This window comes from Acipenser ruthenus, chromosome 3, assembly GCF_902713425.1.
Source record: "Acipenser ruthenus chromosome 3, fAciRut3.2 maternal haplotype, whole genome shotgun sequence".
In the NCBI taxonomy this organism is placed as follows: Eukaryota; Metazoa; Chordata; class Actinopteri; order Acipenseriformes; family Acipenseridae; genus Acipenser; species Acipenser ruthenus.
The window spans coordinates 12370106-12382439 of record NC_081191.1 but is presented as its reverse complement, the minus strand read 5'-3'; the positions used below and the strand labels follow the sequence as shown (position 1 = coordinate 12382439).

Genomic DNA, 12334 nt, shown 5'->3' with positions numbered 1-12334 from the left:
AGAGAGTGGAGCAGTGGTGTAGCATGGGAGAAACGAGGAAGGGCAAAGATAAGGCGAGGAACAGAGTTTTGGATGAGCTGGGACCAGATGGGTGGCATTCATTATTACATTTATTGTCTTCTTGTATTATGGAATTCAGACATTTTGCGTGTTCATAAATTGAGATTAATAAATAGCTATGACTTAATATAACATAGACATGACTTAATGTTCTCATTAGCAGGAAGTCTTTCAATGGGTGGAATACCATTTGTTCGCGAGTTTGTATAGGAGCTATGAACTATTATGACGTAAAATCTTTGTGGGTGTTTTGTGCTATAATCAGGTTAGTAATAACTAGACAGCAAGTCTAAACATGGTGTTTGTCTGCACTAATTTAAGCAACACAAATTTCACACAGTCTTGTTGCTGTTGCACTAGGCAGTGCTTGTGAAACCTGTCTATGTTGCAGGCAGTAAGCTTGTCTTTCCGGGTCGCGGGCTCTGTGCTGGTGCAGCTGTTGTTACTGCTGAGCTTCTGGCTGACACAAAAAGAGAGAGAGAGAGAGAGAGAGGGAGAGAGAGAGAGAGAGGGAGCGAGGGAGCTGCATACGGAAACAGATAACATGGAATAAACTAAAATCAGGAACACATTGATCAGACTGGGATTCAAGTATACATCTACTCAGGTACGAGTGTGTAAGTAATCCCTTTACTTAGTGGGTGTGTGTGATGATGTGGAAATTTATCCGACTAACGTGATGTATGCAAAACCTTTGTTTTGGTCATCATGGAGACTGCGAAGTTTAGAAATTTGAAAAAACGACTTTTTGATGCTGTTGTCAATGACGGTATTTTATGGTGTTTTTTTATTTTTTATAATTATTAAAAGTATAAAGAATGGGCTGTTGAGCGATTGAGTCAGTGTACATTAGAGTCATATTAAAATAATATATGAACATAATATGTATATGTCATCTGTTTATTTATTTGTACAGTAACGTAACGTGTTTGTTTTGAGAATTCAAAGGGCTGGAATTTCAGCGAGATTGAAAAAATGAGGCCCTCTCCCAAAGCTCTGTAAATAAATTCTGATCAATCTTTTTAGGTTGTAGTATTTAACATGTTACAAATTAAAACAGAAACACGTTTGTACCTAGCCTGACAGTGTTGATACAATATGAAAGAAAAGCTGATAGGTTATGTTTTTCTTTGCTCTTTATTTAAAAAGCAGCGATTTAATAAAACTGTATGCGTGGTGTGATTTTCTGTTCCCCACATGACATACACCAATTTAACAAAGAAGACAAAGAACCACTGTTTATTTTAAAGAAACAGCAAGCCATATCCACGGGTGACGTAATTATGTTAACAGTGAACTTGGGATTTATATTTTTCAAACTAAAAACAATTATAAATTGTAAAATGAAATTGAATACTTTTTATTTGTAATTGGAAATCCTTGCTTGTGAATAGGTTATCCAAAGTAAAATGTATTTAGGGTAGTGAGGGGCGCTGTTACAGTGACACATTTTAGTTTAATGTAAGTAATGTGATGACATCGTATCCAATTACAATACAAGCACCTAACATAAAAACTAGCTTAGCATGCCTATTAAACAAGAATACCTAGTGTGCCAGAAAATGAAAAAAAGACAAATGGTGGTTGTTTAACATTACTCGACTTGTAGCATGATAGTGAAAAGAAAGTTTATTATTTAGTTTTTGTTTCTGTTTTGTCTGCTAGCTTGTGTTAAATACTGTAGATAAATGTTCTAGACGACCAGGTAGTACACACTACAATTAGAGATAAATTACTCTTGTGCTTGTAATAAATCATTTTTTTCAGATTGTGCTAGTTTGTGAAATTTCATAAACTGTTAAGATAACTACAGGTGTTTAACGCCAAACCTATATTTTGATCTTCTACTGAAATGTGGTATGCAGGATCTTTTTTTGAGGATTAAAAAAATCTAGGTACTGGTGAGCTACTGTAGTTCTGACCTTTGGTTGGATTAATGAAGGCTGCTGTACAGCAACCCTTAATAGGATGAAGCTTTGTATGGACATTTGTTATAAGTTATTCCACTAACAATGACTTGTAGCCCAATAGTAAAAGCTATGTTTTGGGAATCCCTCATTTTGATGAAGCTTTTTGTGGAAATGCATTGAAAGAAATGATTCCACATACTGTGAATGGAAGTCACGGTCACCTACTGTAGTAACTTTTCAAGAAACTGACACCTGATTGGATGGGCCAGCTTTTGAAGACTATATCTTTGGAACGTCTTGTCTGATTTTGCATGTTTGTTTCTATTGCTTGGATGCACAGAAGGTGCATTTTGTTTTCATGGTACTGGGAGCTATCCACTGTATTTTGTTGCCAGTCAGACAATGTCTATGTACTGTATTCAACTTGTACATGTTCTTAATATCAACCGTTTTTTTTTTTTGTTTTTTTTAAGAGAAAAAAAATAATTAAAATATGTATTTTAATACTGTGTAGGCTCTTATTCTGCACCAATATTGGAAGTGATAGGGGTCACACAATATTAAAAGTTTGGAAGTCTATATCGTTAAGGTAAACAAGTCATTTACATTTGGAATTTAAATACAATATTTTAGTTTACAGTTGATTTTTGGTTTACAGTATACTTGCTTTTAGTGCTGGAAGCCAAAAACAAATGGGTGAAAATTAATATCTGTAAGCCTTGAGGTGGTTTGAATGGATTGAGGCTGGGGCAATGGTAGACCATTGATGGTAGTCTGAACTCCTGTAGTGCAAGTTAGGCAATACTTCAGCAATATAAGGCATCCTGGAAACAAGCGTTGGCCTTTTTGACTGGTGATTACTGTAATTTTAAGAGGCTGGGCAGGTAATCTCTAGGTACCGAAAGTTCTCTCCAGTCTCCACCTGTGCATGGAATTGCCTCAACATAACGTTTAATAGTGGTACACTCTGGAAATTCTAAAACAAACTGTAACATTCAATGACAAGCATTAGGCTATTTATTTATTTCTCAATGTATTTTCTGAATTCCTTATGTCTGTTTGGAACCATTTCAGGTTTAACTGGCTGGCTTTAAATGTTAAATGTATTTAACTTGCATATTATATTTAAATGAGACTTGCCTTAGTACTTATAGTAATCTTTATTTTTACTTTTGTATTTTTCAGTTCAGTTTCACATACAGTGTAGTACAGTTGTTACCAATGCATCAAGACACTATACCTATAAATAATTAAACTTAAAAAAAAAAGAAAAGCCATATTTGATTAAATTTAAATACTACAGTATGCCATTGAGGATTTTTATTTTTGTTTACTGTCTAAACATTTAAAACATGTGGACTGAGGATCAACGGGTAACTTCCATTTTCACTGTCAAGCCAAGGCTAATGCAGCACTCCCTGTGGATCCCCAGTCAAGATCTGCAATTTACCACAGCCAGGATTCGAGCTATTGTTGGTTGACTCACCTTGCATTCACTCTGAAAATGAAATAATTTTCTAATATGCATATTTCTGATAACGCTAAGAACAATGACTTGAACCTGGTTGAAGTGTTGAACAGTGATGACTGTCAGCTAGCATATTTTTTAATAGTGTAATGTTAATAAGCACAGTTTCAATTAGGAATGTAGCTGGAATACCGTGTGCCTTTGAGATTCCGTATGAAGAGTGTGTGAGACACTTCTTGCCAAACTGCAGGATGCTGATAAAGTGGCACTTACTACAGACTGTTAGACAGCACTAAACACTGAAAGCTACATCACAATTACGTGTCATTACATTGAAAACTGGGAGCTTCAGTCTGCTGTACTTCATACAGAAAACATGTCTGAATGACACACAGCGGAAATACTGCAGTTGAGAAATGGGGTCTTGTTGGCCGTGTCATATCATGCGTTTATGATTATGCAAGTAACATTGTTCGTGCCAGCATGCCAAGGTATGTGTCATGGGAGTCTGTTAATTGTTTTCCACATGCTGTACAGCTAGCCGTAAATGACAGCTTTTCTGTCAGTAGTGTTGATCGTGTTACTGCTGCAGCAAGTCAGCTAGTTGCACACTGCCACCACAGCACTAATGCACTGGAGAAAAAACAAATGTAGCTTCAGGTAAAGCAACACCGCTTGATCCAGTCATGTAAAACTCGCTGGAATTCAAGTCACCATATGTTTGTAAGACTTGGTGAACAACGATGGGCAAGAACAGCAGTGCTGGCGGATCTCATATTTACAAAACTGTCAGATGCTCAAACCTTTGAGTTACACAATGAGGCAGCAGCAAAGTTACAGTGCAGAGAGGTGGAGAGTGCAAAGAGTGCCATGGCAATTCTTTTAGGAGATGACAACGTCCAAGATGCACAGCGCTTTCTCCAGGATTGCAAAACGGACGAAGGTGTATTTGTGCGTCCTAGGATCATCTGTGCCCTCAGAACGGGTTTTTCCACTGCTGGACTGGACTGAAAGCATATTACTAAAGTTGAATGACGTAGTTAAACTAACATTTAAATTAAACTTTTGTTTTACTTTTTTAAATAAGGATTTCTGAATGCAGCTGAATTTGTTTGGCAACTATTTAAAAAAAATAAAATAAAAAGCAGAATGTTTAGAATATTCCTGGATTTGTGTTGTTCAAATTGATCTTTGTTCTGGAGCTTTTGTTCCACTGCAGTTGTTTATTGCTTTAGTATCTGCAACGCTGGATAACAGTTTCTTGGTACAATAACATAAGCAACATATTGTTGAATTAGTTTGTATACAGAATAAATGTATATGTCACTTTGTCGTTTAAACTACAAAAATAAGAAGAGTATAATCAAATACCTAATTAAACTGTATTCACTGTACATCCCTAGTTTCAATACAGTTCAGTGGCAATAAAAACTGGAAATGGGTTTTATTAGCATTCCCTACGGTATTTTAAATAGACCATGCAGAGTGAGCATGTGATTAAACAAAGCAACAATGCAGACTGTGGAGCGAAGTGGCTTAAGGTCTGTCATTGTGAGGGAAAGTGCTTTGAACTGTAAAAGAGCTGAGCTGAATCCAACATGTTTGCTTTTTTCACATATAGCCTACACGTACACAGCCATATCTGGTTAACCCTCAACTTACTATCCCAAAGGTCTTATTCATTTCTAAGGATGTGGTGAATTGTTGATTGTGCTTAGCACTGATCAGCCAGAGTTTATGTAGAACAAACTGGTTTCAGAATTAGACCTCTTTTATTAGGGAACCTGAAACTAGAAAAACAGGTTCAATAGTGCTTTACAAATTATTTTTATTAGGCAGTAGCTGGTGGACGTGTCCCAACAGAGCGTCTTGCTAAAAAAGAGAGCTGCACACACTTTGGATTGATGGTCTACGAATGGCATTTGTTTTTTTAAACAAAGCAAACAGTGAGTACTAAGATGTGACTACTTTGTGTAAACTGGTGTCAGTCTTGAAAATAATAGTGTTTACTCAGGGGATTTTAAGTAGAAAGGTACATGAAGGGTGTGTGAGGATAGGTTCCTGCTGCTAGACTTTCCTGTATAGTGGGAGCAGTGTGACGCCTTCTGCAGGTAACGTTTTTTTGTTTTGTGTCTATGCATTTGGTCTGTTTACACTCCAGGTTGAGTAGACGCTCCTGTGAGCTGTACCATCGCTGGGACAGTCACCTGATTTTCTGTGCTCTACCCTGCCCAGGGCTTGAATTTCAGTCCGGGATTGCGGGAATCACGCATTTTCCAACTTGCTCCCGCATATCTGCAACTTTAAGTGCGGGAAAGTCCAGCAGAGATATTTTAAGACACCAAGCTACTATATTTTTCACCCAATTTAGAATGCCTGAAACGCTACAACAATCTCTATGGAAGTGGGTGTCCGTGACGAAAGCACTATGAGCCGCATTCCGAGTAGTTCTGGTTAAAATAAATAAAAAGTAGAGCAGTACATTTTAAGTGCCGCAAGACTTTATTCTCTCGTACGTGATTCTTGGCCGCTATCTTTAAACATTATAGTAACTCAGTACACTGCAGTAAGTAAACAGCAAATGATAATAAGTCTATCTAGGTGTTGTTTTGCAAGTGGTGACTTTCGCTTTAACTTTTAAAACTCAGCCCCATTCATTTTGGGGCGCCAGCGGACCGAAGGTTACGCACATCTTGTTTAAAAGTACAGACTCTGGGTTTTTTCCAAGACGTATTCAGTGTGTGTATGCGGTAATCCTAGCCGGAACTGCAATCGCCTGAAGCTGAGTTCACAGCTTTGCTTTTGTTTTGAGTCTATTGTAGCAGCTAGACTGAAAGGGGCGGTATCGCTCAGCTCAACTCAGCTCAACCCACCCAGCTCCCCCCCCCCCCCCCCCCTCCTGTTCATTTCATATTGAGGTTCAATGGTGACGTGTTTTTTTATTACAAAATATAGAGCAGTGACCAAACATTCGTTTTTTGGAAAAGTGTTTTTTTTTTTTTTTTTTTTTTTTACATATATTCTCATATCTATCACATAGTATGCCTGATCCTGTTGCAACTTACATAATATGAAAGGACATTTTGTGGCCTTTTATTTGATATGTTACATGCATGCAGTACAAACTATCCAGTAGCTAAACATACGTAAATGAAAACAGTGAAAAACAGGCGGAAATAGGGCAGAGTGTAAAGAGTTAAAAAAAGAAATGGAGCACTGGTTAAAAAGAAAAGCACCTTTTTCTTCTGCTGCAGCAAAAACTTCCCGGCTGGCAATGGCAAAAGCAATGGAGAGTGCTCTGTCTCACAGTGATGAACAGCTGTTAGGTCTCCTGAAAGCAGCTTATTTTAAAGCAACACCAGTGTGAATGATGATGCAGTAAAATATATATAGTTTTTTACATGCAAAAGTGCCTTTTTTTGCCATTCCCCCCTAAAATGTTGGAATCCCCCCCCCCCCCCATTGGCTGCAGCATAGGGGGAAAATCCCCCCAGCACACACAAATGAAATTAAAGCCCTGCTGCGCTTTAGGGGCTACCACTGCTGGTACCATAGTGGCAGCAACTTGTAATTACAACAATAATAATAATAATCTGTGAAAAAAGGAACACTACACCAGACATAGTGCTCCGTTCTCAGTGGGCCACTTATAGAAATGTCTTCCCTTGGTCTGGATGTATTGTCTATTTAGGACTTCTGATTTTTGGTTTTAACAGTTAAAAAACGATAAAACACCCCCAATACAAAACAAAATGAAATAGGTGCATAGCCAATAAACCCTGGAAATGGTTACTCAATTCGTTGATTTTACCCCTTTCCCTGTGAAAAAAGTTAATAAAATACAGTAACCTACACAAATAAATAAAATACAGTAACCAACAAAAAAAGCAAAACTTCCCCAGAACAGTTGGGCAATGTCCCTCCTTCCTGACTTGTGTCTCGCATTGATTCGTTCTGAATACTTTAAACCCACCCCAACTAATGAGTGGCAGCACATTCCTACATTTCTATTGGAGGATTGTAACGTGCTTGCGAGATTTAAAAGGAGATTTACAATTTTACTTGAAGCAGAGGGTTGTTCTTGCTCGTGAGATTTAAAGCTATGTCACTGTTCGATAGTATTTACATGCTTGTGGAATTCAAAACAGAATTGCAAATTGTGGCGAAATGTAAAAAAAATGCCTAAACACACAGAAAACCCAGAAGAATATGCCCGTGACCAGAAGGATTTAATTGTGGAAGACAGCAAAGGAAAGAAGGTACAATTGAAATGTACAAGTACTGTCGAGTTAACATTGTGACATTAAAAAAAAAAAAAAAAAACGCCTACGAATTTTGGAAAGAAACCGAAAACAATCGGAGTATGAAAAAAGCGAAAGGCCAGAAAAAAACTTTTTACATAAAACTCGAACATAGCTAAAAATAAGCACTGAAAAATGAAATTAATAAAAAACAAAAAACAGAAACCCTAAGTATATTTAATCTTTTGAACAGCACACAAGACTGACTGTGCAGAGCATTCAGTATCATCCAGTAAGGCTGCGCAGATATAACCTCCCAGTTTTATCAGGCCATGTACAGTACTAGAGTTAATTGATAACTGTAATTTAATTAAAATGCATAAATGTTTAGTCAAGTCGTCTTTAAATATCTTTATAGTTCTGGATGCAGTAAAACTGCAATTGCAGAATAAAAAAAACAACCACAGTCTATTTGTAAGTGTTCTAATAGTTCTAGGGACACTGAATTTAATAGTTAATGGTCAGCTGTTTAGTCACATGATTCCTGAACTAGTAAAATTAGTTTAACAGATTTGTTAAATCAAATGCATATTTAAAGTCCTGTGATTATGGTGGATGTCAGTTTTGAAGACATTTTCTTTTTTTCTATAGTACTGACCTTGAGACCCTAAATCTAAAAAACGAAAATTCCTTTTCTCACCCCAGTATTCATTATACTATTCTGTGGGTCAGCTGTGGTCACTAATCCCAGTTGTATGCAAGCAAGATATTTCAGTTAAAATATTTCCCAACATAAAACCAATGTCACCTTACAATAATTGATTTTGAGTTTCAGTGTTTTAAAATAATATATCAAACAGAACGAAATTTCAGTGTACCATTTGTAATTCAGTAATATGAGAGAATTGGTCAGGGGTCTGAATACTTTTGCAAGGCACTGTGTGTATATATATATATATATATATATATATATATATATATATATATATATATACACACACACTGTACGGGTATGTAAAGAACTGCATGCCCAGTTCTATTGAAGTTTACTAAATAAAATATTTATAAGTTATTCTGTAATCTGAGGATACAGTGTATGGATGTACTGTACCCTGTCTGTCTGTGTTTTACATTGATCTAGGTTTTGTTTGCATTACCATGAAATGCCCCACAGCTGCTGTTGTCTCAATACTGCACTGTTTGATTACATGCTGAATTCTGACACCCATTTTAACTCCCTGTTAATATCCGTGGCAACTCGGATATTGTGTAACTTTCAAATAGACCATTACAGTTTTCCAGATAATCAAGAATGGTTGTCATTTAGAGAGAGGATAATATCTAAGCAGCCTGTTTGGACAGTGTGTGATTTACAGTACATTTGAAAAAAAAAAAAGTTATACAGTAGTAAGGCCTTACACAGCAGCAGACAATGCATGACTGTAAATAACCTAGTAGTGCTGTTTCATCTTGCCTGGATAAAATCAGATTTATTTATATTAAGAAAAGCGCCACTTGATTTACTTAGTTGACAGAAAGCATGAAAAATGCTTCATTGTTCCAGTTTTGCCAAACAATCTTTGTGCAATCCTGATCAAAACATTAACATTTACAAAAACACATTGTAATAAATACTGTAGATCATCCATGCATAAATGAACATTATTAAAATAACAGTTAACTCACAATTTACCAAGTTAAAAACACATATTTGGGCTTTTTATGTTGGTTAAATACTTCTCTCCTTTTTTAGAACTACAGTACACAATGCTTGTATCTGTTAGATGTGCCCTACTTGACATTATGCTTGGTTTTTAGTCACCTAAATGCTCATGTGTAATTGATTAAGGTAGCCTGCTGTTCTCGCTACCTGCTATGTGATGAACTGAGGTGTTCAAAGGGAGTGCTTTGAACCTAGACTCTTTTTGCATCACTGGGATTCTTAAATTTCCCACCCACTGTGAAGCTTGTTTGTGAACTCCTCTTAATTACTTTATAGATTCCAAGCTAAGCAATTAATTTGTTCCTGTACTCGGTTCACAAGGGTTTGGTCCAGTCTTTCTTTCTTTCTTTTCTCTCTTTCTTTCTTTCATTAGGGTCCTTAAATACCTCTGCCAAAATGGAAGCAACAGTTGATAGATAAAATTGCTCTTTCACCTAAATGTACTTTTAAAGTGTAAAGGTTTATTTACATGTTCATATTGAAAACATTCAGCAAGCTTGTATCTCAAATGTGTGTCACTCCAGCTCAAGTGGACCAGCTGGGGTTACTCAACCTCTTATGTCAATTAATTTTTTTTTTTTTGAGAAATCCCTTGAAACATATTTTTTAAAGTTTTGCTATATCATCCCCCATATGGAAAAAATAAGTTAAAAGGTGATAAAAATGAAAAAAATCTTCTTTTGCATACATACTTTGTACACCTGCCCTTGTATCATATTCTCAATCACCTGTAGTTAATGTGTCATTATTATTATTATTTATTTATTTCTTAGCAGATGCCCTTATCCAGGGCGACTTACAATTGTTTCAAGATATCACATTATACATTATTTCACATTATACAGAGATCACATTATTTTACATACAATTACCCATTTATACAGATGGGTTTTTACTGGAGCAATCTAGGTAAAGTACCTTGCTCAAGGGTACAACAGCAGTGTGCCCCACTGGGGATTGAACCTACAACCCTCCGGTCAAGAGTCCAGAGCCCTAACCACTACTCCACCAAACACCTCTCCAGTTTGTAGTCTCATTAGTTGAGTTTTTTCAATTGAGTCTCATCTGGGTCTAATCCTGTACATAGAAAACGGCTAGGGATGTCGTGGTATACCGTGGTATAGATTGCCACGGTTTTGAAACCGCAACCTTTTTTCTATACCATGGTTACTGAGTTCACGGTTTACCAGGGTATGCACAAGTAGTTCATGTGTTTCTATCTCCCAGCTCCTAATTGGTGCTTGTCAGTTCTGAACTCTGAAAAATGAGCGGCACTGCCATTTAAATTGTTTGGTGATATTTTCTCAATAAGTTCTGTAGGAAAAATGTAACTACAGTAAGAGCACTTAAATAAACAGCTTTACATGGCTGTTTTAAAACAGAACATTTAATGTTAAAAGTACCAAAACATATTTAATTTATACAAATATTTATTGACAACCGTGTATATCTTTAAATAGCCATTTAAAAAATATATTTAAAAAATGACATTATACCATGCAGTTTTTCACAGGCCTTCATTAGGCTTTTTTCCATCCAACTTTTAAGCTTGGTAAACCTATGCGAATAAGAAAATATATGCGACAAACGCAATGGAAAAAAGTCGACTTTTAAGAAGTTTTTACTCACATGGCAAGCTCGCTCGCTAGAGGTAGTTTTATTGTTTACTCGCAGCGACATTTTATTCGACACTTGCATGGAGAACCGTAACGAGTGTATTTCTGGTCCTAGCGCCCGTCCTCGCCATTCCAGTGACGTCAGATTGTTTAATGCGCATGCTCCGATGATAAAAACAAGTTGGCAGACGTGGAGCAAATAAGAAATATAATTATTTTTACAATTACTGAACGAATATGATGATGTCTCTGCACTTGATTTGTTTACGTTTTAAGTTCAAAGTTTCTACCCATTAATTTTAAATAAAAAAAAAACGGTCTATTAAAAAATGCTTTTTTGTTTAATAAGATCCTAGCAAAAAAAAAAAAAAAAAAAACAAAGAACATAAGCAAGAAACATTTTAGCACTAATCTCTCTCTCTAGAGCTTGAATTTCATTTTTGTGTGCTGAGAGGATTTCCTCCCTATGCTGCAGCCAAAGGGGGGGATTCCAAAATTGTAAGGGGGAATGGCAAAAAAAAAGGCACTTTTGCATATAAAAAAAACTGTATATAATTTTACTGCATCATCATTCACACTGGTGTTGCTTTAAAATAAGCTGCTTTCAGGAGACCTACAGATGTTCATCACTGTGTGACAGAGCACTCTCCATTGCTTTTGCCATTGCCTGACGTGAAGTTTTTGATGCACCAGAAGAAAAAGGTGCTTTTCTTTTTAACCAGCACTCCATTTCTTTTTTTTTTTTTTTTTTAACTCTTTACACTCAGCCCTTTCCGCCTGTTTTTCACTGTTTTCATTTATGTATGTTTAACTACTGGATAGTTTGTACTGCCATAAAAGGCCATAACATTTCCTTTCATATTATGTAAGTTGCAACAGGAACTATATGTGGTAGAGATGAGAATATATGTAAAAAAAAAAAAAAATGTAATAACAATACAAAATATCGGTAATATAAAGTGCTTGAATGTTGTTATTTATGCAAATTAATGCTTAATTATGTCTAGAAACATTTTGTCAGGGCAAGCGTGAATTCATTAAAAGCATTGCGAGTGCACTGTGAAAGTGCTCTACGGGCTCCAGAAATGGCTCTGTTGTTTAGTAACTCCTCCCACTTGTGACATCATTTTCCTATTGTTCTTTATATAGTCCTTGCTCAAAACGAAACCTAAGCTGTGAACTTTGTCACATTGATGAGATGTATCCTACACCGCTGTAATGGGGGCGAGATCTGTGCTGACTGTCTGGCACATGCGTGGTACTGCAGGAAGGGGATCCGCCTGTCAGTCATGGCAGTGACATGGAGAGGTGGGGAA

The 12334-nt window shown here is 36.4% G+C and overlaps 1 protein-coding gene across 6 annotated transcripts in view; it reads left to right on the top strand.

Moving 5' to 3' along the window:
- Positions 1–414: 414 nt before the first annotated feature.
- LOC117394412 (ankyrin repeat and IBR domain-containing protein 1-like) overlaps positions 415–12334 on the top strand; it is a 75942-nt gene continuing 64022 nt past the window's right edge. For 5 of the 6 annotated variants that reach the window (XM_033992657.3, XM_033992661.3, XM_033992658.3 and 2 more), the window contains exon 1: positions 415–667. The gene's annotated coding sequence lies outside the window, so the exon portion shown is untranslated. Of the gene's footprint in view, positions 678–12334 lie in introns of all 6 variants that reach the window. The other variant, XM_033992656.3, reaches the window with a different exon arrangement.